Source organism: Corvus hawaiiensis, chromosome 5, assembly GCF_020740725.1.
Source record: "Corvus hawaiiensis isolate bCorHaw1 chromosome 5, bCorHaw1.pri.cur, whole genome shotgun sequence".
In the NCBI taxonomy this organism is placed as follows: Eukaryota; Metazoa; Chordata; class Aves; order Passeriformes; family Corvidae; genus Corvus; species Corvus hawaiiensis.
This window is the reverse complement of record NC_063217.1, coordinates 43355969-43378979: the sequence shown is the minus strand read 5'-3', so window position 1 is coordinate 43378979 and position 23011 is coordinate 43355969. Positions and strand designations below refer to the sequence as shown.

Sequence of the window (23011 nt, the reverse complement as noted above, 5' to 3'; positions counted from 1 at the left end):
TGCCTGTCCCTTTCAGCCAATAAAATGGGGGAAAATTAACTCCTCAGTTTCATCAGCTTTTTTTTGGTGCTGTTTGCCCCATCCTTGAGGCAGACCTATTGCTACCTGTCAGGTCATTTAGATTTCATGGTGCATCCTGGGTAGAAAATGCTTTCAGCCTCTTGGTCACTTCTGACCTGCAGTGGAAACATCTCTGTTTGAATCCCACTCAAAAATACCTCACTTCTTCAACCATTTAACGCAATTTTTACTGATATTGTGGAGTGCTCATTTTTTAGTCACCTTGCTGTACTGTATTAAGTGAAGCACCTGACAGGGGAAGGAAGATCGCTGTATCACCAAATCCATCATCAAAAAGAGAAATATTGTTTGAGATGGGATTTCTATTTATAATAATGCTGACTGACATTAATTATCACTTAAAATCTGTATCAGCATTTCCATTTGGCATAAGAACGATGCCAGACATCTCCTTCGGCAGTAAGAAAGTGTAATGCCTCCACGGTAGCTCCCCAGCTGTTGCTCCGGTGTCATCCATAACCACATGTGGGTGTTGCCCTGTGACAGAAAAGGAAGGTATTGCCCTCCCCTTTTAGAAACCCTTGATTTTCCAATTGGGTTTGCATGCTCAGGCCTTTGCTTTGCTGCTGAACTCCACTTTATGAGCATGGCAGGATGATTTATTAAGGACTTCAAGAGGCAGACACGAGGGTCACAGCTGCACTGCCCGCGCAGGGCTGGCCAAGCCTCCTCCCTGTCTGCTCCGAAGCCACGAAGCTGCGATTCGTACAACACGTGGTGGCGGCGCAGGAAGGCACTCACCCATTAAATGTTTTCAGGGCTTGTCCCTATGACTTAAATACAGGCTTTTGCTTTTCCAGGCAAGGGGTTTAGAGAGGTCCATCTCTTCATCTGTTTTTTTGGTTTGGTTTTTCTTCCTTTGCAAAATTGTTATTCCTCACATTTCTTAAAGCTCCACAGATTGTAAGCTTACAGTGAAGGCATGCTGGTAAATGATTTATAGAGGGTCCTACAAATCATGTCACAGAGAGTGCAACCCCTTCCCCCACAGCAACAGTCATCATTTCAGAGCAGCACGGTCTTCAAGCAAGCTAAGCTGTCCTTTCCCTGCTGAGATTTAGGAAGCCAAACAGTAAAATGCAGCTAGAAGTGAGAGTAAACAAGCCACAATAACAACCTGGCATTTAAGTCTCATCAGGGTTTAAGGTGGCCTCAGAGAAGCTCTTGCTTATCATTGGGATTTTATTATAGCATTAAAACCCATCTGTATATTGTTTTACTGCTTTTACAGATACATAAATATATAAATCCCAAATATGGTCATATGTCAGCAAGGAGTTAAAAATACTTCAAGGACTAAAAGGCAAGTAGAAATTCCTATCAGCTGAATGAACTGCAGAAATCCTCATTTTTAATTGTGGTCTTGGCTATACCCACCCAGCCAAACCTCAGAGTGGCTGGAGCAGACTTGAGACAACAGTTTGGCTCTGTGACAGCAACCTCAGGACTTTTCAGCCAGAGACCTCTCAGCATCAGTCCATCACATATGATGCTCCAAAGGGCATGTGGCAATGCCCATGGGCACAAAAAATGCTTAAAAAACCCTCAGCCCTTCCAGGCTCCCACACACAGAGAAAGAATGCTCTTACCCAGCTGTGCCCTTCAGCAGCTGGTGCAGCTCCCAAGCATCCACATGTACTTCAGTAGAGGCTATAAATGTAGGAGGTTTGGGGATACAGCTTGGTCTTCTCTGGCTCTGGAGTACAGTGGATATGAAGAAATTGTAAAATTGCCTATGCTGCTTTCCCCTTTCTCTTGTTCTCTGTGTTGATGACAAAATCACAGAGTAATTCAGGCTGGGAGGGACTCAGGGATCATGTAGGGCAACCCCTGCTCAAAGCAGCACCAATTAAATGAGGTTGTGCAGAGCCTTGTCCGTATGGGGTTCTAAAACTGCTGAGGATGGAGACCACAGGTTCTGTGGGCTCTTGGTCCAGTGTTTTGACTTCCCTTCCTGTGAAAAACAAAAAAAAATTCAAATATCCAATCCAAATTTCCTGTGTGCCGACTTGCACCCGTTGTTGCTTCTCCTATCCCCCTGTACCTCTCAAAAGAGTCCAGTTCAGATTTTAATTTGTCCAACCTTCAGGCAGTACTCCAGGTCAAAAAAGGCAAAGACCGATACCTTGACAGCTCTGTTGATGTTAGGGCTCCCAAAGAGTTAATGTAATAAAGCCTCACACGGAAAACAGTTCTGGTGCCTAGAAAGGAACAATTTTTGTGCTCTGACACAACTGGATTAACATTGTAATTTAGACAAAATATTTTACCAAGGCAGTTGCCAAATAGTAGAAATGAAAAGTTTTTTTGTTTTTTATGAAATTAAAAGTTCTTCTGGGGCTGAGAGAATGAATGTTTATCACCAAGCTCTGCCCTCTTAAAAATAATCAAAACATTGCTGGAGCTATAGACTAATGTCTTAGCAAGATGCACGATCTCCTTAATGGAAAAGTGAATTCTAGCCACTGTGATGCTCCATCTGATGAGGATACTTAGCTGCAATGGTGTGGAATAAAGCGCTTTATTATACGAAAGTGAGCCACACTGCTGGGGCTGGGGATATGGTTAATGCAAGTACAGAGAAATTACACAGTGTCTGTTTTGACTTTCTGATTTCCTCTAATGGGCACACAGCCTCCAGGCCAAGCGCTTGGAGAGTTTTGTGCCATGCCATTTTCTCCAGTTATTAGCTAGGCTTTTCCTCCAAAGTACCTGGTGGCAGTGGCTCATTCACAAAACCAGCATTTATAGCACGGAGTTTAAGGGATTTGCCTCCCACATCCAGAATTCTTCATTTAAATCCCATTTTCCATTAATGACACATTAGCCATTTTAACACATTAACTGCTGTCACCTGTACATGCAGGAAACAGCAAAGTCAACACCTCCCGGCCTAGGTTTGCCTCTGGATTTTGTGAGCTCAGTGTTCATCCTGCAGCCGTGGCTCCTTTTCCCTCGTTAGGATCCTCCTTAGCTCCCTGTGTAGACGCTTTGTCAGTGAAGACAGTGCACGGTGCCGCTGACTGCAGGTCAGCGTGGGCAGGGCCAGGCTGCTCCTGCCGGAAAACTGCTTTCCCAGTGTCAAAGTCTGCTGCAGGAGGGAGTGGGAGAGGCAAACTCCCCAGGGAAGCACAGAGCGCAGCCCCATGCATTCAATTACAGGGCTCTTGAATGGCAGTTTATAAAAAAGCCTTGCTGTTTCTGTGCTGCTGATGGCGGCTTGGGGTTGGTCTGCTTTTTTGTTTGTTTTTCCAGGGGCACTGCCTGGGACAAAGGTATCTGGGGGAGCAGAGGGACTGTCAGAGGTAAAGTCTTGGGTTCCAGTCATACACCTGTGCATTTTACACATTGAATAAGGGGGGGTAATCTAAATATTCAACATACACTCATATACAAGTATACACATACCTATAGAAAGGAACTGCTTTGTGTCACAGCCTCTCCCTCTGCTATGCTGAAAACCCACTGAAGCCCCAGACAGAGTACAATGCTCTACTCCAGCATTTAAATCTCTCTTCCTGTCAATCCCCAGACTGTTTGTTTTCCCCACCCGTACTGAACCTGGCTTGTTATGTGGAGCTGAGTTATTGCAACGGTCTGGCTTCAAATCTGTCTTGGTCTTGTCCAGGCGACGAGGAAATGCATGCAAAAATAGTCTCCTAGGAAAACTGACCGTGGAAAATTCAGCTTAAGGAGCATTAAAAGAATTTACTGCTGTCACGTGGAAACCAACAGGAGAAATTACATCTCCCACAGCAAGCTCTCTCTGAAGGCATTTCCATAATGGGGAGGGGAGGGAGTGTCCACTCGAGCAAGGCCACCTTGAAAGCCAGGAGCTCCCTGCAGCATGTGGCCATCAAGGATTCCCTTTGCTGAGCCCACTTGAGCACTGTGGAAACCCAGTTGAGGCAATCCAGCTTTGAGAGGAAAGTCAGCAGCTGCTCTTTGCTAGCAGGTGTCATCTCCCAGCCAATGTGAGGGACATTTCCCTGGAAGGCAAGGTACTTCGCCCCAACCCCACCCCTGTGTCTCCTGTAGCCACAGCACTCTGCATCCAGGGCTTTCTCAGTGTCCCCTCTGTCTCCTGGTAGTTTTCTGGTTGTTGCCTTTTGTCAAACAGAACGCAGGATTTGCACCCCTCATTGACCCAGAGAAGGTCTCGGGTGGCTGTTTTGTCCTTTTTCACACAGGCAGTTCTGCTGTTTCCGAGCTCCCAGCCCAAAACTCAAGAGTAAACCAACACTCAGGACCGCTGCCCTTGAGAACTGCGTGAGAGACCTGAGCTGGCCTGCTCTGTGTGGGCAAGGGGTCTGGACAGGACACTGGGCAGGCAGCCTCTGCCAGCTGCAGCCTCTCATGGCTGTGTCCCTGCTCTTTGAGCTGAGGTGGGGGGAAGACAGATAGGTATTCCTGCAAGGGGTTTTTTTGGCAGGGTTTTCCTAAGAAGGTTATTCTGGTATGCATGGCTCTGGGACTGTGCACTGCTCCTTGCAGAGCTGGCCAGGGGCAGCAAGTGGTACACAGCCCTGAACACTTATTGTTCCCTCTGGCTGGCATATAGGTACCTTGAATACTTGACAGGTTTGGATACAGCCATCTTCTCTGGCTACCCATTACTCCAAAGTCTGCAATTTTCATTTTGACTTTTTTCAGTCTCGAGCTCCTTTTCCAGCTTTACGTCATGCTTTCCATTTTGGAGATGTCAGATGATCTGTGATAAACTGACAGTATGTGCAGGAGCAGTGAGGAGACGAGGTCCATTTTAATGAGACTAACTCTACTGGGTAGTGAAAACTGTACCTTGACAAGCCCCTAGATCTTGTTTTTCTTTGCAAAGCATCTTAATGGCACAAAAGGATTTTTACACAAGTAAGCAAAGGCAATTCCCAAAACAGATTTCTTTCAGTAGCCATTGAAATGGAAAGTTACCACAGAGATTTGTGTGCTCCCCTTTAAGAGGTAAGCACAATCAGAAATCAGTATTCTCTTGGTCCTGAAAACAGCCTGAACTATTTCTGAATAAACAGTGTGTTTGCTTGGAGTTCACCATTCACCCAGCACATCCTGCATGCACTCTCCATTTCCTCTGTGGTCATCCATAGGAGTCTGAACAACCAAATGCAGAGGGGTGAGAAGGGAGAAAGAGACAGAGCTGGTGAGGGAGGGCTAAACAGTGGTTGGACTTCAGTAAACGGAACACTGCTAATAAATACAGAAATAAATTCTCAGTGTTATTATGCAGGTTCCCTGACTTATTTATTGTGGCTTTTACCATCTCTGGAGAAGGCTTTTGGTGCAAACCCTGCCCACTGGCATTGCGATTTAATCCCACGAACACTCCTCCTGTGTCAAGGGCAGAGTTTGGATGCTCCTGATCTAGCATGTGTGGAGACACAGCATGGCTTGAAGCATAGGTTGAGCACCACAGTGCTTTCCAGTCCTTTGTCATTTCATGAAAGGACTAAGGTGCCTTTCATCACCTATGTAGCATCATTATTCCCCATAGATGAAGAAGACAAGTCAAAACAAAACTTTTGGTACTGCTACCATCTTGTAACTAGCATGTAGGCAGGCAACTAAGTGCAAAGGCAATTTGGTGTGCATTTCAGGGCTGTATTAATTTTCTGACTCCCTGTGGAAATTACTGCTCGTTCTAACTTCAAGAGAGACTCGATTAACACAGCACGTGAAGCCAATTTTCATGGCTAAGTTATTAGTCTTTAGGACAGACTGGGCTCATACTTCATGCTGGTTGCCAATACAATCTGGGTGAATTCTGGAGAAGTAATCACAGTTCAAACAGGGTCAGCTGTACAAGGCCAAGGCTATTGATGGCTATTTTCTGAGGCTTGCTGTGGTCAGGAATGCCAGTGCTACCTATTTCAGTTCAGAATCCTGCAGAAATCAGAAAGACATCTTCACTTAGGTCTTTACTTAAGGAATTTCTTACCACAGGATAGAATCTCAAACTGCAAAATTATTTTGCACAAACCTTCAACAATTAAGCAATACACAAAATAATTTACGCATACTGGCTAAATGCAAAAAGACATCTAGTCCTGCTCCAAGTGGCAGATAAAAGCACTCTTCCAATGGTTTATTTTTGACCTAGACACCACTAACTTAATATGTCCTGTAGCATTTACAGAGAATAATTTTTATGGAATATATTTTTTAAATCTTGCTTTCCAGGGAAGTACTTTCTTTTTTTCATCTAGTACTCTTTCCTAAGCTATTTTTGGACCCCAATGCATGAATTCTAAGATTTCTGGGCAACACTGTGAAAGAGTGAATAGATGAATAGGAGATGTAAAATATCCCAGCCTGCATAAGAGTTATCCAGTCCAGTTTTCCTGTTCTCTATTGAAATGTGGATTTAGTGATGATTTGTTCAAGCCTGCGGGAAAGCTTATTTAGTTATGTATTAAAAAAAAAATCAAATGTTCTAATCTTAACTCATATTTCTGACTACAAATGACTCCTGTATTTTTTCAGCTAGGTCTGGAATATCTCTCCAAGGTAACTATGGTCTGTTCTTGAGTTTGCTTCTTATTTGTAGAAGTCTGATTTGTTTAAATAGCTGTAGGAAATTTCATATAATCAGTGGTGAGAGGATATTCGCTAATTTTTAAAGGCCTGATCAGAAAAACGGCAGGAAAACAGTCAACATGACGATGGTCATTCCAAGTATTAATTTTGACTTCAGCAGTACTATATACAACCAGAAAAAAATTATAAATCTTGCATTTAAGAAAAAGAAAGTGGGATCCTAGAAAACAGATGCAGATTTCTCCACATCTCTGCAAGTGTCCAATCTTTTTACATCTGACTGATAGCTTTAGCAGCGGGACACATGTGTGGTTTATTCACTTTCAGATCTTTAAGTAAGACAACAGAACAATATTAAAATCTCCTGTTGCTTGTCAGTGAGTAGATGGTGTCCATCATGGTGCGGGTGGCTTGCAAAGGCACAGACAGCTGTAGCTACAGGTGTCTTTTCAGATGGAGGTAAATGCAGTAAGGCGACCACAAAAGCTTTGATTTCCATCCACCTGGACAGCAAACAGACGAAACAAACAGAGCAGGTGGGCACACACAATGATACCAAGACAGGCCAGGGCAGTATCACATCAGTGCCTCACCAAGGCAATCGCAGGGTAGCAGCAGTGAGATGGATGTGTTCCTTCAGCGCTCTGAGCTAACAGACCTCGCACTCCTCTCCAGACAGCTAACACAGACAGCTGCAACAAGGGCTTCTTCTGCACTATGGACCCCCCTTGTTGCTCCTCTAAGGACCCTAACTGTTGCTAGCAGCAGCTTGAGGGCAAAAAAGTCCAGGGCCTTTGGGTGCCATAGATCTTCTCTACATCCGTGAAACAGCCAGAAAATGCTAGAGGCCATACGGAGTACAGCCACTGAGAGCTACTGCCCAGGCCCCTAGAAACGGCTGTGTAAATGAGTTAACAGCATCACAGTAAACACCTGCTTGTGCTTTCTGTGCCTCAGTGTGGGCACTGCATCTACGTTTGTGCCACCTTGTACAATTAGGCACCAGAGACTGCAGTAAAACCAGCTATTTGTCACCCCTTCCGAGGCAGGTGCTTGCCTCACCAAAGCAGCAGAGCAGCCTGGACTGACTCCCCAGCCCCCACTTCCAGGGGGGAACCTCTGCCACGTGCCCCCACACCAACAGCCAACAAGATATGCAAAAAGCACCAGCAGCACAGAGATTAGAAAGATGCATCAAAAAAAGCTTCCCTGTCTGTCTCCCGCACAGTGGACCCAGCAGATCTTTGATGGGTTTGAAGCCCTAAAAGGAGTTCTCTGTGTTCTGGTACTGCTTGAGCCTCCACAAAGGAGATGAAAAGGAGGAATAAAACATCTGAACAGCCCAATCTGGTCTGAACTGCATGCATTCATTATGGCAAAGACGGATTTCTTCTGGTTCCTCCTCCGTATCCACCTCCTCAGTGGTGGCAGCGAGAAGTTTGACACTCCAATTACAGGATATTCACATTAAACAGAGAAGAGGGACAGCTAGTTGGTGGCAGACATTTAGGATATGGCATCCAAGGCTCCATGCAGCCAGCAGAAACCTGAAGGAACAGATTGACACTACTCTAATGGCCCCGCTCCTCGCAACGCTTTGGTGTAGACTTAAATTAGCTCCGAGCCGTCAGTGTTACCTGCAACTTAAATCAGGGTCCAAATGTACTCACTTCACCAAAGCTACTGTGAAATGGGACTGGTGTTCTGGAAGGGGCCCTGCTGTGTGTGGCTGCTGTTGTAGTGTAGTATTGGAAAGGGATTTTTCCATGGTTTTTTTCCCTCCAGGTTTGGCTGTACCTCATCTCTGAGTCCCTCAGCACAGGGTCTCAGGCCAGGAGTGGGTGCTCACTCTGTTCATTTACAAAACCATGTGGATGAAATCCATTCAAAGGCTTGTGCAAAAGCATTTGATGTTTGTGGCTCAGACACTGCGTTTTCCTTTCAAACTTGAGTAAAGTTTTTGTCTTTTTTCCCCCTCCAATGGAAATGGTAATGCAGGGTAAGAAAAATGTCATTAATAATACAAACTGGGGGCCTTTGGGAGGAAATTTTAGTTTTGAAAAGAAACTACTCTGCATGAATATGTCATGCCATCAGAAGTTTATCTGCATTGTCTTGACTCTTCACATATGCATATATTTCTCTTCTGCCAGACATGGTCCTTATCCTTATTTAAATAGGGTATAATTATAGGTGCCTACTTAAATTACAAGAAATAAATAGAAATTCATCTATTCGATAGGCATTTTCCTAGGAAAAAATTTTTTCCTTCAGATATTGGTTTTCTTAAGGGTTTTTCTCTCTCTATTTTTAATTTAAAGCTACTTCTCTTATGTTTTATTCACTTGTTTTCATTAGGTAAAGGAATGCCTTGGCATGAAAACCTGTCCTGAATCCACTGCCTGCTTGACAGATAGATATAAAGACTTGAAACATGAGAGGAAAAGCAGATGGTTGCAAGGGGAAAAAAAACTTTAAACAAAAGAAAGGAATTAAACCTAGCACAGGCACATGTATTAATACTTTGTGAGTGTCATTGCATGTGGTGGTAAGACTGACAGACCTCGACAATGGATCTCTACCACCTTCTAAAAATGCAGAACCCTCCTTTTTATCTCCAGATTGATCCTGACCAGTTTGTTGCAAGTAGCTACTGCTTGAATTTCAAATATTGAGTGCTGATATCTGTGATTGGTCCCGCAGTGTAAACCACATGCTAATGTTTCTCTGTCTTGACTGGATGAGAACAAACATAATAATCAAGAAGAGGCCTTGAAGAAGCCACTGTGGCTTTAAATCTCTCAGGGAGCAGCAGCAGCAGTTTAGGGAGAAGCGACTGATAAAGAGGATTAGGGAGTTCTAGAAAATTTTAAGCCCGTTCCTTTCTGGCCCACACAGGCTCTGCCCAAGGCGCCATTCCTACAAAAATTAGGCTACTGTGAAATTTATCGCCAGGGTGCAGAATTTACATTGCAATTTCTCTTGTCACAGCTTGGGCTGCGGTCAGATGCCTTCTGCCTGCCTATCCTGCTGCTGCACCCCTTACCCTGGCACAGGCCCTGGCCCCCTGCATCCCCCACACTCTTTGCAGGGGCTGGGGACTACTGCGAAGCCCTTTTCCGAATGCTTGAGGAGAGCAAGCCTGGCTGGGAGGTGTTGCAGAGGATGGCTGCTGTTGCTTTTCACCACATTGCTGCTCTTGTGGCCAAGCAAGGGCTTATTTTCTCGCCCCTACAGAAATTCAATGGAGTTGAATGTTTGCATTGTCAATAAACTGCTCTCAGGGATTACCTGTGAAGAGGTAGTCACAAGCCAAGGCAGGTGATGACCATCTCTAGGTTTGTGGGAAAGGACCCATAATCCTCTTCCAAGTGTCTGTGGGGCTCTGCTAGGCTCCACAGTCAAGTATGGCACAGGTGGTACCAAAATGCTTCCATCCTGTGGGGAGGGACAGGGGCACAGCAAGTCCTGAAGGCATCATCTGAGGAACTCAAGAGGAGGAAAAAGAAAAGGAAATAGAACACTTGGAGGGAGAAGAACAGAAATAGCGAGAAATGGCAGAGTACAAAATAATAAGATTTCTGCAGATAAATAAATTCTTGGTTGAACTTACTAACAGGGCGCTCACTGCCCCTTTGTGCTCTATGTTATTCTCCTTGTCCAAGAGGTCACTAGCAGGAAGGCTTGCAGAAATGATGATCATTATCTGGATATTCATAAAGATCCAGTGTGCTGCCAATCACAGGACAGAAACAGGCTGTATCACCTCTGGGTCCGAACGGAATCAGCCAAGAAAGCTTGAAATTAGCAGTGTGTTCCTTTGTGGTAAAGCCTTAGTCCTAACACTGATGTCATGACTAGCTGAAATTATGTCTAAATTAGAGAAGTAAAAAAGCCCTACTTCCTCAGAGGTGTTTTGCAACTGTAAATGAGGCATAATTGTATCACCTAGGAACTATGATAAACTGTTATTAGCATTTGAGCTGCATTTCCCATAGAAATCCAGGAGGGCTTTTTACCCTGGATTAAGGGTCCCGCCTGACATTTGAATAGGAAGTGCATATGGAAATGGAGTTGTCCAGGGTGTCACCACCTTGAGGTGAAGGATAGCCTGAGGTGCAAGGGTGGAGAATAAATGTTACTGCAAGAAAAGCTGCTGAATTTCCTTTTGAGAGACTGATAATCCCACAGGCTTCTGCAGAAGCCGCTTTTGATTATCATTGCTGATGATATTAGAAGACATCTCTGGAGTCTGTCCTTTAAAAAATGTTTCCCCAGTGCTACTTGAAAACATATGGGTTGGGAACTGAAGTGAAAAACTGATGTTTTACTAACTCTCTTGGCATGATGGAGGCTTAGAAAATGATGTGCCTGATACTAGGGATGCATTTTTAACAGTAAATGAAAACAGACTACAAAAAATTTCAAAATACTAGGTTGACAAATGTAGATGAGAAAAGAAGTTGGAACAAAAAAGGGACTGGTTAAAGGACCAAATGAGAAAAGATGGATCAGACCTAGAGTTGGGGTGAATTGGAGCAGCTTCTTTAGCTTTAGTGGGTCTATACTGAGCTGCATGAACTCATAGAAGATCTAGACATATACTAGCAGTTTATATGCAGGATTGCAGTAAACCAGGTCATTTTCAAGTGCAGCAACATCCTGAGTGCTTTATCAAGTAATAGGGTGGGCAAACAATTTGGAAGGTAACAAATCTGAGGGGAAATGAGCAGAGAGATGGATTCAGTGCCAGTGTATTTTGCTAACTCCAGTTACTGCACCAGCAATGCCTGGCTGCAAAGGAGGCACATCTACATGGGTTCCTGAAAGGAATCAGGAAGGCAAAAAAGAGAAGGAAGAGGAAAGGGGAAGGCTCCATGTCCTAGCTGACCAGGCTTTTTCAGTTTAGTATCTTGGGAAACTGGCCTATAGTTACATTATTTAAAACAGAACATAACACCTGGAGAGGAGTTCATGCTCTCGTTCCAGTGGCCCTTCTCTGGACAACTTAAATTTCTTTTCAAACAACATGCATTAACCTCCAGAAGTTGTTTTATACCAGAACAAATGTGATCTGTGCTTGAGTTGGACTAGGTTGCTTTTGCTGGTTTAGGAGGGTATTTTAAAAAATAAAATTAAAAAGCGTTACTCTGATAATGCTTCAGTGAATACATTAGGCAAACTGCTAGCCTTAAACAAGGTAGAAAACTTTCTACCTTCTACAAGGTAGACCCTTTCAGCTCCACAACCTGTGAAAAAATTAATACATTTTGATTGCTGTAGAAGAACTTTTGAAAAAAAACTACTTTGGCAAAGTGTAGAATCTCTTGACTGGGCATGTGGCTTTGAGCTTCCCCCAGCAATTACTGATTTTATAAATTTACTGAAGTAAAAAAGCATCCCCTTTCAGTGCCTTTCCTCTCTACTTCTTTGTCTCTTTTAGTCATCACACACATACCCACTGGAAAAGTCAGATGACCAGCAGATTTTCTGCCAGACAGGTGCTACAAAATTCCTGGTGAACTTCAGGCGATTTTAGTGTGCTCTTAAGAAAAGAGTAAACCCTGCTGAGGATGGCATCCTTCTGCACCAGTATGGGCAAGCCCTCAATCAGCTCCTTTTCTGTAAATAAGTCAGATATTTTGACCCCTGGAAAAGATTTTTTAAATGGCAGAACTTATATTTTTGCTGTGTGGTGGCTACAGTGTCTGTTGAAGCAGTAAGGTTCTGCAGCACCCTAAAGAAATGTTAGATCCTAAAGACAGCTTTCATCCTTAGCCACAGTCAGCTGAGATAATCTATTTTTCAGTTTTCCCAGGCCCTTTTTACACTCTCTAGCTAGTAGCTTAACCTCTTTTCCAAAAACCAACACAGCTAAAAAACACTTAATATCACTCTCAGTTCTGACAGAAATCAGAATAGGTTTTGCATTTGTCTACACAAAGAAGTTTTATTTCAGTGACTTGAGGTGTTGGGGTTTTTTTCCAGATGTGACTCAAGCCATGATTTCCCATTGAAATAAGCTTTTATCCTTTTTCCAAGAGCTAGATTGTGCTATGAGAAAATTCAAATGATTTTATTCTAGAAGCTGTCTAATTAAATTGAACAATAAAAATTGTTATCCTTTATGACCGCCAAGCAATTAAGTGACCTGGTGATAGGGAATTAAGTCAGTCTTCTTCCTTTGAAATGACAGCTGAAATAGGAGAGGCGCTGTTCTTTGTCTAACACGTGCATGCTGGAGAGGAGGCAGAGGGGGAAGGATGGCAGTGGAGTAATATACAGTCAGAAAAATCCTATCCCTGTTGCAACTGCTGAATTGTTTCCCATTAACTTTCCTAAGGGCAGAATTTTCCTCTTTGTGTCCTATCTTCTAGGATAGCCTCATAAACAAACAAGAAAAAGACCCAACAAACCACCTTGCTTCTACTACAATTTATATTATTCTCCAAACTGTTAATCTAAAAAGCTCATTGAGTATATTGTGGTGCCTTTCTCTTTCTTTGACAACACTCAGTGTAAATGACAGTATGGCAGGAAGAGCGCATGCCAGCTCATTGAAGGTGTGGGCCAATGAACTCATAATTGCAAAATGACACAGTGGGGAGTGGATCAGGGACACCAGGTTTAAAACCAGAAGCATCTAAAGTGCCAGAGCTGTGGCAAATTCACCAGCATTACAGACCACAGCCTCTCCATCAAAGACAGCAGATACAGTCTCAGGGCTTGGTGACAATGCGACTGCATAGAAAGTTCTCCCTTTTGCATCACTACAGTTATCTTAACTATAGGAACTTAATTCAATTGGCATACACTTGCTTTCATTCAGTGATAAAAGCATCCAAAGTAACACAATCCAAGATGAAAAAGGGACGTGCACAGGGAAATTAGTGATTCTGTTTGGGACATTATATTGGCATAATTATATTTTTTAGAAAAAATTGTGCCCCATCTAAGGCTTTTTCCAGGCCATCCAATCTTTGGGTGGCTGTTGATTATACAGCACTGTGTGATAGGACCATTGTGTATTAAGCATCAGTGAGTGCTTGCCTATCCAATAAAAGTATATACAAAAATCAATTCTACACAAATTATCTCGATAAATTGGCTGAAAGCCTGTAAGACAGTAACAAATGGATTAAAAAAATGCATCTATTTTGGCGTCACCAGTTAGAGTAAGCTATTTGTCACAAGACATCTCATTGTATGGATGAATGGTGGTTTTGTTTCCTTCTCCCCAAACTGCCCTAACTGTGATCTTCCACTGGACACCCTTTGGAAAGGAAAAATATCACTATCAACTGCCCCTCATTACCTGGTAGAGTCCATCTGGAACAAAGTTTCTGTTAGCCTGCATAAATTTGGTCTTACCTTTAATTACTGTAATTAATTAACTTTTATGAGTGGAAAAATATGAAAACAAGCTAAAGAACAAGACACTTTTATGCCAAAGATGTTTTTACAGCAGCTGAATACTGTGCTTTCACACCACAGTTGTAAAAGTTCCTGGGTTTGTAGTTTTCCTTGTTGATGGTGGCATTAATAATTTCTAACAGTGACAGATTTCAGAGTGTCAAAAGAATTAGGGCTGTAGTGTCAGAAATAGGAACCACGCAGCGCAAATGCAGAGCTTTTTTAATGTGTTTAGATTTTAAATCCTTTTAAGGGATAGCATTGCAGGCTTCAAGTGCCCTAGCAAATCATTAATGATAATATGAAATCCCAGCAGAATTATAGCAGCTATTGCACCATGAACTTGGCCATCCAACCATGTAAAAAGAGTCCTTTCCACCTCTGAGTCATTACTCATTACAAAAAAAGCCCATCATCTTTCTACCAATCTAGCAGGGTAGCTGGAGAGACTAAAACTAGAAGAGTGACCCATATTGGCTGTATATCTTAACAAAAAGAAAGACTGGACAAATTCACACAAGAAAAATTCTTCAAGTACTATTAAATGTCTCGAGAAGTTGGTGAGACACAAGTAGCTGCAGTTTGGAAAAGTCCTCGGAGGGAGCATCTCTACGTGCTTGTCCTACTCTCATGCGTGTTTCATAGGCATCCACTGTTGGCTGCTCTCAGCTTCTTCTGGACTTGTGCTCAAGACAGCAACTTTGGGGGAAAATTGTAATTACTGGTCTATTATTAGATACTGTAATTTTGCCAGAAGGCCAAAAGTTACAATAAATCAGCTTTAGTACTATCTGTTGACTCCAAACATGGAAAAGGGCCATGAATTCAGTAGAGGGATAGATAATGTAGTTATATTAGAACACATTATTATCCAAAGTGTTGCCTATTGACAGTTTAATTTTTATTGCATGGCAAAGGTTAACATCTTTAGGTAGTTCAAAGGATCCAAAGGGTAAAAAATTACCAAGAATTCATCTATTCAGCATAGATATGAAGCTATCAGAAAAGACAGTTGGCATGGTTCTAGCACCTTCTGATCAAGATGATAGATTTGATTTGGCAAAGATTTGGCTTTCATTAATGGTGGACAGACACTGAGGGCTGAAAAAAAGTGCCAGCTTATTATTCTGCAGCTGAAATGTAGCTCTTGGTAACAAGATTCATGAGTCTCAGATTCCTACTGGAAACTGAGCTGTGATTCATTTTGGGAAACTGCAAGAATATTTTTATTTCAGGTTATTTTACTGTTTTACCTAGAAATAATCTACCCAGACTTCTTCTTTTCAATTAAAAAGAGGGAGAAAATTGAATGAAAATAGCAATTGATATGGAGAAAAAAAATGGGACATTTTTCCACCGCTTTTTCTTACAGGCATGGATTTCTCTTATGGGCATCAGACTTGACAGTCTATGCTGGATCCTTCAGGACAATTTAATCTCAGAGGAGATTGCACCTACCCACTTACTTAGTGATGCTTAAGTCAGTAAACTATTTCACTAGTACTGCAGTACATTTGCTTTTGATGGTTCTACAGGCTTAATTAAAGCACTTTGAGTATGTTTTAGACCACCTTAATGTTCTAGATCCTAGATAATCTTGGTGTCTGCCACATGATGGGAAAAGAGGAAAACATACACCACACCAGACAAAGAGTTCCAATACTGTGAGTTTTCAGATAATGGTGCTCTGTCATTCTGGCCCTAAAGTTTTATTCTGACTAGGCTGATGTTCTATCATGTCGTTATATTATCTCACATTGTATCACCTCATCACTGCTGAGTGTTTTATTCTTCATAAGGTTCAGTGGTGTCCCATCACAGCCCATTCCCCAGCTTGGTTCTGCACTCTGCAGAAGAGTGTTTAAAGTCCACCACCACTTAAATATATTGAAGTTTCCTCTTGTGGGATGAGAAGTGGTGGCTAGAAATGTCCAGTTGACCTTCTCTTTTGCCTCTCTCACTTCTCATCTAATTAATTTTCTGCATTGGTCTGGCAGAGCCTGAGATAGTGGCACTTCAGGCCACATTGCAAGACCCATCTATTATTGTCTTTTACCAAAGAGGCTGATTTGAAGGGGCATGAAGTTTTGTGAGGCCTCAGAAGTGTTGAATTGACTTTTCTGTCACTTTTGCTACATTTTAGTTTCTGTGGGTTGCAGCACTGATGGAAATATCCTTATAGTCTATGATAGGCAGATTCTATAAATAGCATGCTAAAGAAATTGAAATGTTTTAAAAAAATAAGAATCATTCAAAAGTTTTTTAAAAACAGACAATATATGTAATAACCAAAAAAAACCCTACTGCTGTTTTATTTTTGGCAAAAGATATGTAGTAAGAAAGGAAAGTATGCAGTTTAATTTTCTCCTTGGTATTAGTTCTCACAGTATTTGCCAGTAATGGCAACATTATAATTTGTAGAATTAATTAATGATCTGGCATCTGATTTTGATTCATTAATGCTTAAGCCAGCTAAGTCTCAATTATCCTCTGGACTATTTATTCCTTAACAAGCTTTTAGCTAATGTGATTTTAAAAATATGAAAATAGGTTTTAACTTGCCTTTAAGATGTGGCAATATTTTAACACTCCTCTATAAAATAAAGGAACCTTCATATTTATTGTTCTATTATAGTTACATTTAAAATTAGACTAGGGAATTTGCAATGTATTCACTAAATATATATTATATTTATATGTACCTGGAACCTGACTTCAATTTAGTCTTGATTAAAAAATGTACTGAATTGGAAACTGTGTAATAAAGGATGCCTAAATCATACTGACCCAGAATATCTCACTCAGTCAGACAGTTAGCAAATAAGTGCACAAGCAAGCAGATGATACAAGAATTCAAAATTAATTCTATTCTCAGAGGATGCATAGACTAGAAGATAGCATCTGATTCTATCTGCAGAGGTGTAAATCCAGAGTAACACCTTGGCTAAAGTCTCCTTACCCTGAACTTGATAGCTTATCCTGCAAATGATCAGAATTGGACTCTCCTAAGCCCAAGGCTAGGTTAAAGTAGCTGAAATATCCAGTTCTACTTCATGATATTTTTGTGATGCAACTGTAAGTATCTACAAATTTCCAAGTATTTATTATTTCTAACTAATCCATTTACCAAATGTAAGGACTCTTGATATCTTCTCCAAATGACTGGTATTTTTAAAAGTTCAATCACCACATCATTTAGGAAAGTCTGCCCAACGCAGTTGTGACTTGCTGCAATTGTGTTATGATAGGGGGCATTTAGAAACTGCATACCTTTGGTTTGGAATTGTCAGGTACCAGTTCCAGAGCTGAGTTGAACTGATCTTGTAAAGATGCTTCTCTTTCTGGGCTCTAACATGATGGTCCTGTCTGTCATCTCTGCATCTTGTCCTTACTCACACCAAAACTGAAATGCATAATTACAAAGATGGGTAAATAAATGAATTACGGGTGTTTTAACCAAATAATCATAGTTAATTACTTTAGTTACTAAGATTTGTTTTGAAAGTACCTTCTGAAAAATTTCAGGCATTATGAAAATGGTAGAAAATACCGTTTTCTAAGCTATCAGTGTTGCAGTACATGAAAAAACCCATCTTCTCCTGAAATTGCGCTTCCTTCTCCTAAGAAGTCATTCAGTGGCTTCCCAGTACCTGCATGTCAATGTAATACCATTGGCTCAATGTGTTTTTTCTTAGTTCATACTGCTGTGACAGCTAGAGCCTTCCCCACCCTTCTCATCAAAAAAAAAAAGCCTGAGATAACATCCAAGAGTATCTTCCTTCCCATTTTCAGCTCAGTAAGTCTGGCTCCCTTAAGTCCAAGCTGGGAAGTCAGTCCCAACTTTTAAAGCATGAGCTGTAACTCCATTGAAACCCAAGGAGGCCTTAGCTGAGCCAGTTCCCACACGGCTATCCCAAAACTACTGAGCAGGGGGACTGCTGTCTATGGGTTTAAAAATCAAACCCCGTTTGCTGAGTCAGATCCTCTGGCCCACTGAATCCACGCTGCAAAGCTCCAGGGGCACAAGGCAGCTTATAAAAAAATAAATCCAGCTTATGTGGCCAGTGCAGAACTCCTGGGTGGTCACAAAACCACCTACCAGAGACATACCAGAGGCAACAAACAAAGGAATCAATCTCCAGTTACTACCACACGAGGAAAAGTCCAAGGTACCTCCGTTGTTATGGCAAGAGTTCATTTGGGCTAAGAGGTAAACAGACAGCTGAGCTTGATCTCTAAAGCTGGGGCTGGGCGGCTGGAAGCACCAGCTTTCTCAATTGCTCAGAGTAAAGGACTGAGTCGATAAATCAGAGCAGCCCTGATCGCTTTTAATCAACTGAATGAGGAGGAAGGAGGGGAGGTTGAGGCTTGGGAAGAAAAATATGTAAAGCTTAAAAAGTTCCAGCTGCTGTTCTCTAATGGAGTCGCGTTCCTCATGAACGGTGGAATGGTTAGGCCACCTGGTGGTAAATAGCAAACCAACAACCTTTGCAATTTCCAAGCTACAATAAATGTCCAAAGGATCAGAGAGCTCTGGGAGCTGTCAAAGGCTGGGAGCTTTTCAGACCAGGGTGGCTGCTGTGCAGGCACCGCTGGGAGACAGCAGCCAGCAAAGGCTGCCATCAGCCACTCCGCAGGTGCAACGCGCAACAGCTGACCTGGTGTCTGGCCAATTTCTGCCAGACAGCTGCCTCCATCATCAAATCTTCCACCACAGCCAGCCTCTCCCTCCCCTCAGGATGGAGGCAAAAGAGAAAGAAGTCCAGGAGAAAGGAGCTGAACTTAGCTTGTAGCTTGTGAAGTAGTAGTCAATGGCTCAGTGTTCCAGTGGACATTGGTGAAAAGTGGTGTCCTTCAAGGGTCCATACTGTTCAACAGCTTCATCAGCAACACAGCAGGATCGAGTGCACCCTCAGCAAATTTGCAGATGACACCACGCTGAGTGCTGTGGTTGACACACCTGAAGGACAAGATGTCATCCATATGTATCTGGACAAGTTTGAGAAGTGGAACATGAGAATCTCATGTGATTTAGCAAGACCAGGTGCAAGGTGCTGCACCTGGATCAGGGCAGCTCCTGGTTTCAACGCAGGCTGGGGAATGAACAGATCGAGACCAGCCCTGTCGAGAAGGACTTGGTGCTGTTGGATGAAAAGCTGAATGCAACCCAGCAATGTGCATTCACAGCCCAGAAAGCCAAATGTATCCTGGGCTGCATCCAAAGCAGTGTGGCCAGCAGGGTGAGGGAGGGGATTCTGCACCTCTGCTCTGCTCTGGTGAGATCCCACCTGGAGTACTGTGTCCAGCTCTGGAGTAGAGAAAAGACATGGACCTGTTGGAGTGAGCTCAGCAGAGAAACACAAAAATTATCAGAATGTTGGAGCACCTCTCATTCGAGGAAAGGCTGAGAGAGTTAGGGTTGTTCAGCTTGGAGAAGAGAAGGCTTTGGGAAGACCTTGTTGTGGCCTTTCAGTATTTAAAGGGGCCCTATAAAAGGATGGGGATAAATTTTCCAGGGTCTGTTGTGATAGGATAAGGGGTAATGGTTTTAAACTAAAAGAGGGTAGATTTATACTAGCTATAAGTAAGAAGTGTTTTACAGTGAGGGTGGTGAAACACTGGAACAGGTTGCCCAGAGAGGTGGTGGATGCCCCTTTCCTGGAAACTCTTAAAGTCAGGTTGGACCAGGCTCTGAGAAACATGATCTAGTAGAACATGTCCCTACTCATTGCAAGAGAGTTGGACTAGATGACCTTTAAAGATGACCTTCCAACCCAAACCATTCAATGATTCTATGTAGGAGCTTGACATGATGTTTGTTAAGTGTCTGAATGAGGAGCTCTGTCCCCATGTGTGGCATCAGGTCTATGCAGGTAAATCAAGTGAGGCTCATGTGAAATGTTGTGATATACATTTCAGAGGGCTCTGTGCAGCCCTTCAGAAGGACCTTGACAAGTTGGAGAGAAGAGCAGAGAAGAAGCATCTGAAATTCAACAAAGGCAAATGCAGGGTCCTGTATTTGGAGGAGAATAACCCCAGCACCACCACAGGCTGGGGCTGATCTGTTGGAAAGCAGCTCTGCAGAGAAAGACCTGGATGTCCTGGTGGACAACAAGCTGTCCAGGAACCAGCACTGCCCTTTTGGCCAAGAAGGCCAATGGTATCCTGAGGTGCAATAGGAAGAGCATTGCCAGCAGGTTGAGGGAGGTGATCCTGCCCCTCTACTCAGCCCTGGTGGGGCACATCTGGAATTCTGGGTCCAGTTCTGGGTCCTCAGCGCAAGAGGGACATGGAGCTCCTGGGGCAGGTCCAGCAGAGGCCAAAAGGGGCGATGAGGGGACTGGAGCATCTCTTACGAGGAAAGGCTGAGGGAGCTGGGCCTGTTCAGCCTCGAGAGCAGACAACAGAGAGGGCACCTCAATGCTTATAAGCCTTTGAAGGGAGGGTGCAAAGAGGACGGAACCACGCTCTGCTCAGTGGTGCCAAGCACTAGGACATGAGGGAACAGGCAGAAACTGATGCACAGAAAGTTCCACCTGAACATGAGGAAGAACTTTACTGTGCAAGTGGCCAAGCACTGGAACAGGTTGCCCAGAGTGGCTGTGGAGTCTCCCTCACTGGAGATATTCAAGAACCATCTGGATGCAATCCCGTGCCATGTGCTCTAGGATGACCCTGCTTGAGGAGGGAAGTTGGACCAGATAAGCCACTGTGGACCCTTTCAACCTGACCCATTCAGTGATTCGATGATTTGGAACTCATATTTTAACAAATATACTACAATGTAGTTTTCAAATTGTTTCTTCCAGCAAATTCACTCACCAGAAGTATTGCAAAGTATCAAACATAAAAATGGAGTACATAAAAGATGCCAAACCTGTTGTTGAAGGTTTCTTCTCCAGAAGCACTTCTAAGTACTCATCTTTAATATCCAAGAATTTAGCTGAGCTGGACAGTGGTTTACTGCCAGAGGGCACTCACAGATGGGTTCAGTACAGGCAAATCAATATAAATGAAAATCTGTTTGAAAATGTAATAATTCTTAAATAAAGAACTATCAGTTGTTTTCTCCAATTTTGTCCACTGGACCTTTAGTCTAAGCCTAGTGAAAACAAGTATGCAAGTCCAGCAGTTGCTGTTCTACTGAGCATTGCTTCTAGCTGCTCTCTCTTTGCTGTTCTTGCCTCATTCCTTCACTGCATTCCCTGACAGTTGAAAACTCACCAGACTTGTGACTCACATTTTAATCTTATCCACAAGTCACAATGTTTATTTCACAGGATGTCCAATTAAACGTCAATTCAGTTTGCTCTGGAGTTGTTGCCTTCCCCTCTGGTGATTAGTATAACCTGAATAATGTAGGAAATACAGAAAAAAAAAAAAGGGCAGTAAACAATTTCAGTGACATCAAGAGACCACGCTGAAACTTTTCCCACAGAAGACAAAGGAGGAAAGTCATGCACAAAAATGTTAACATGGGTCATACTTGCTAGTGTTTTAACTATGAAGAATGGAAGAGAAAATTATGCTACCTTAGGGTGAGTTATGGGCCCCCTTTAAGCCTGGGGAAACATGAGTAGGTGGGGGCTGTGCAAGACACACAAAAGTGAGAGAAAATCTCTGTCCTCATTCTCTCTGTGCTTTGAAGTACCTGCTGCTGCCCTTCACTGAAGCCAGTGTGAGTACACCACTTCCTTGCATCCTGCCTCCAATGCAGGTGCTGGAGCTCTGCAGCTCTTCTTCAACGTGAAGAAGCAGACTCCTGCCTATCAGGTGGTGTACACTACTGTCTAGAAGCCTTAAAAACTACCATCTATCAGCTCACTGAGTGACTGAGGGGGAATCTTATGACAGAGACTTGCATACTTTCTTGGGGCTTTCTTTTCATCTTCATTCAGGCACGTTAAAGTGCCACGTGATGCACATAAATGTAATTCTACTTGTTGTCTGCCCCAGAAGTAGCCTTCTGCAGCATACCAGGCTTACACTGGAGGCTTGGAAATGGAGGTAGGGTTCTGCATAAAGCAAGGGGCTGCTTTTCAAAATAAGAAAGAAAATGGAACTAAACTGTCAAATGTTACTGAGTCTTTACATAGCAACCAATGGTAAACCTCTTGGGAAACACCAAATTTTGGTGAAGCTGTGCAAGAACAGAGCTCAGATTCACCTTTCTTTCCAATTTGTACAGCTGCTAAGTCAATGCCAGCTGGGAGTTGAATATCACCAGTTACTCAGGGGAAATACCCTGGTTTCAGGATGAAACTTTGCTCACTGGAGGACACTCAACATTGATGCAAGCACGGGCAAGTCTGCTGGAGAGATCTCCTCTCAACACAAGTGTTTGAAACAAAAAGGGCCATTGGCTCCTCACTCCTGCACTGGGACAAACTGTGAGTAGGGACTCATGGGGGTAGCTGAAGGATGCTGGGGGTCCTGAAGAGCCAAGCAAAACTGTGCCAAAGACCCCAAGTCCACCGGCACATTGTGGGGCAGCTCTCTTAAGAAGCCAGAAGTTCTCTCCAGTTTGCAAAGGGAGCAATTTTGTGACTTAGGAAGAAATATTTCCATTTGAGCTCCTGCTGTGACAGTGCTCATTACTCTGAGCTGTGTCTAAGTGGCAATACAAGTTGCTCCTCGCAAAACGTGCCCTGTGCCTGCCCACATTTTTTTTTTTTTTTACCTATGAGAGGTTTGGCACTTGACTTTTTTCAGCAATAGCATTGTAAAACTCTTTCCAAAGAAATTTTCAATGTGCCTTGCTGGGACTTTCTAAAAAATATAGATTAATTGTGATAGTTAAATTTCCCTCTGAGTGATTTCTTTGATAAATGGGTCTAGTTAGGACTTTCAATTAAGCACCAAGCCCTGCTGTGAAGTCAGACTGAGCTTCATGTTGCAGGCATTTATTGCCTCATTTACGCAGAGACAATCTGAATTATTTTATGTTACACTGTTTTCTTTATCTGTC

At 42.9% G+C, this 23011-nt stretch overlaps 1 long non-coding RNA gene across 1 annotated transcript in view; it reads right to left on the bottom strand.

The window, feature by feature from the left end:
• Positions 1-1245: 1245 nt before the first annotated feature.
• Positions 1246-23011, bottom strand: part of LOC125326748 — a 120810-nt gene continuing 99044 nt past the window's right edge. Inside the window, exons 3-6 of the long non-coding RNA XR_007203976.1 lie at positions 21284-21392; positions 17314-17446; positions 9922-10119; positions 1246-2035 (exon numbers count right to left, since the gene is read on the bottom strand). This is a non-coding gene — a long non-coding RNA (uncharacterized LOC125326748). The remainder of the gene's footprint in view (positions 2036-9921; positions 10120-17313; positions 17447-21283; positions 21393-23011) is intronic.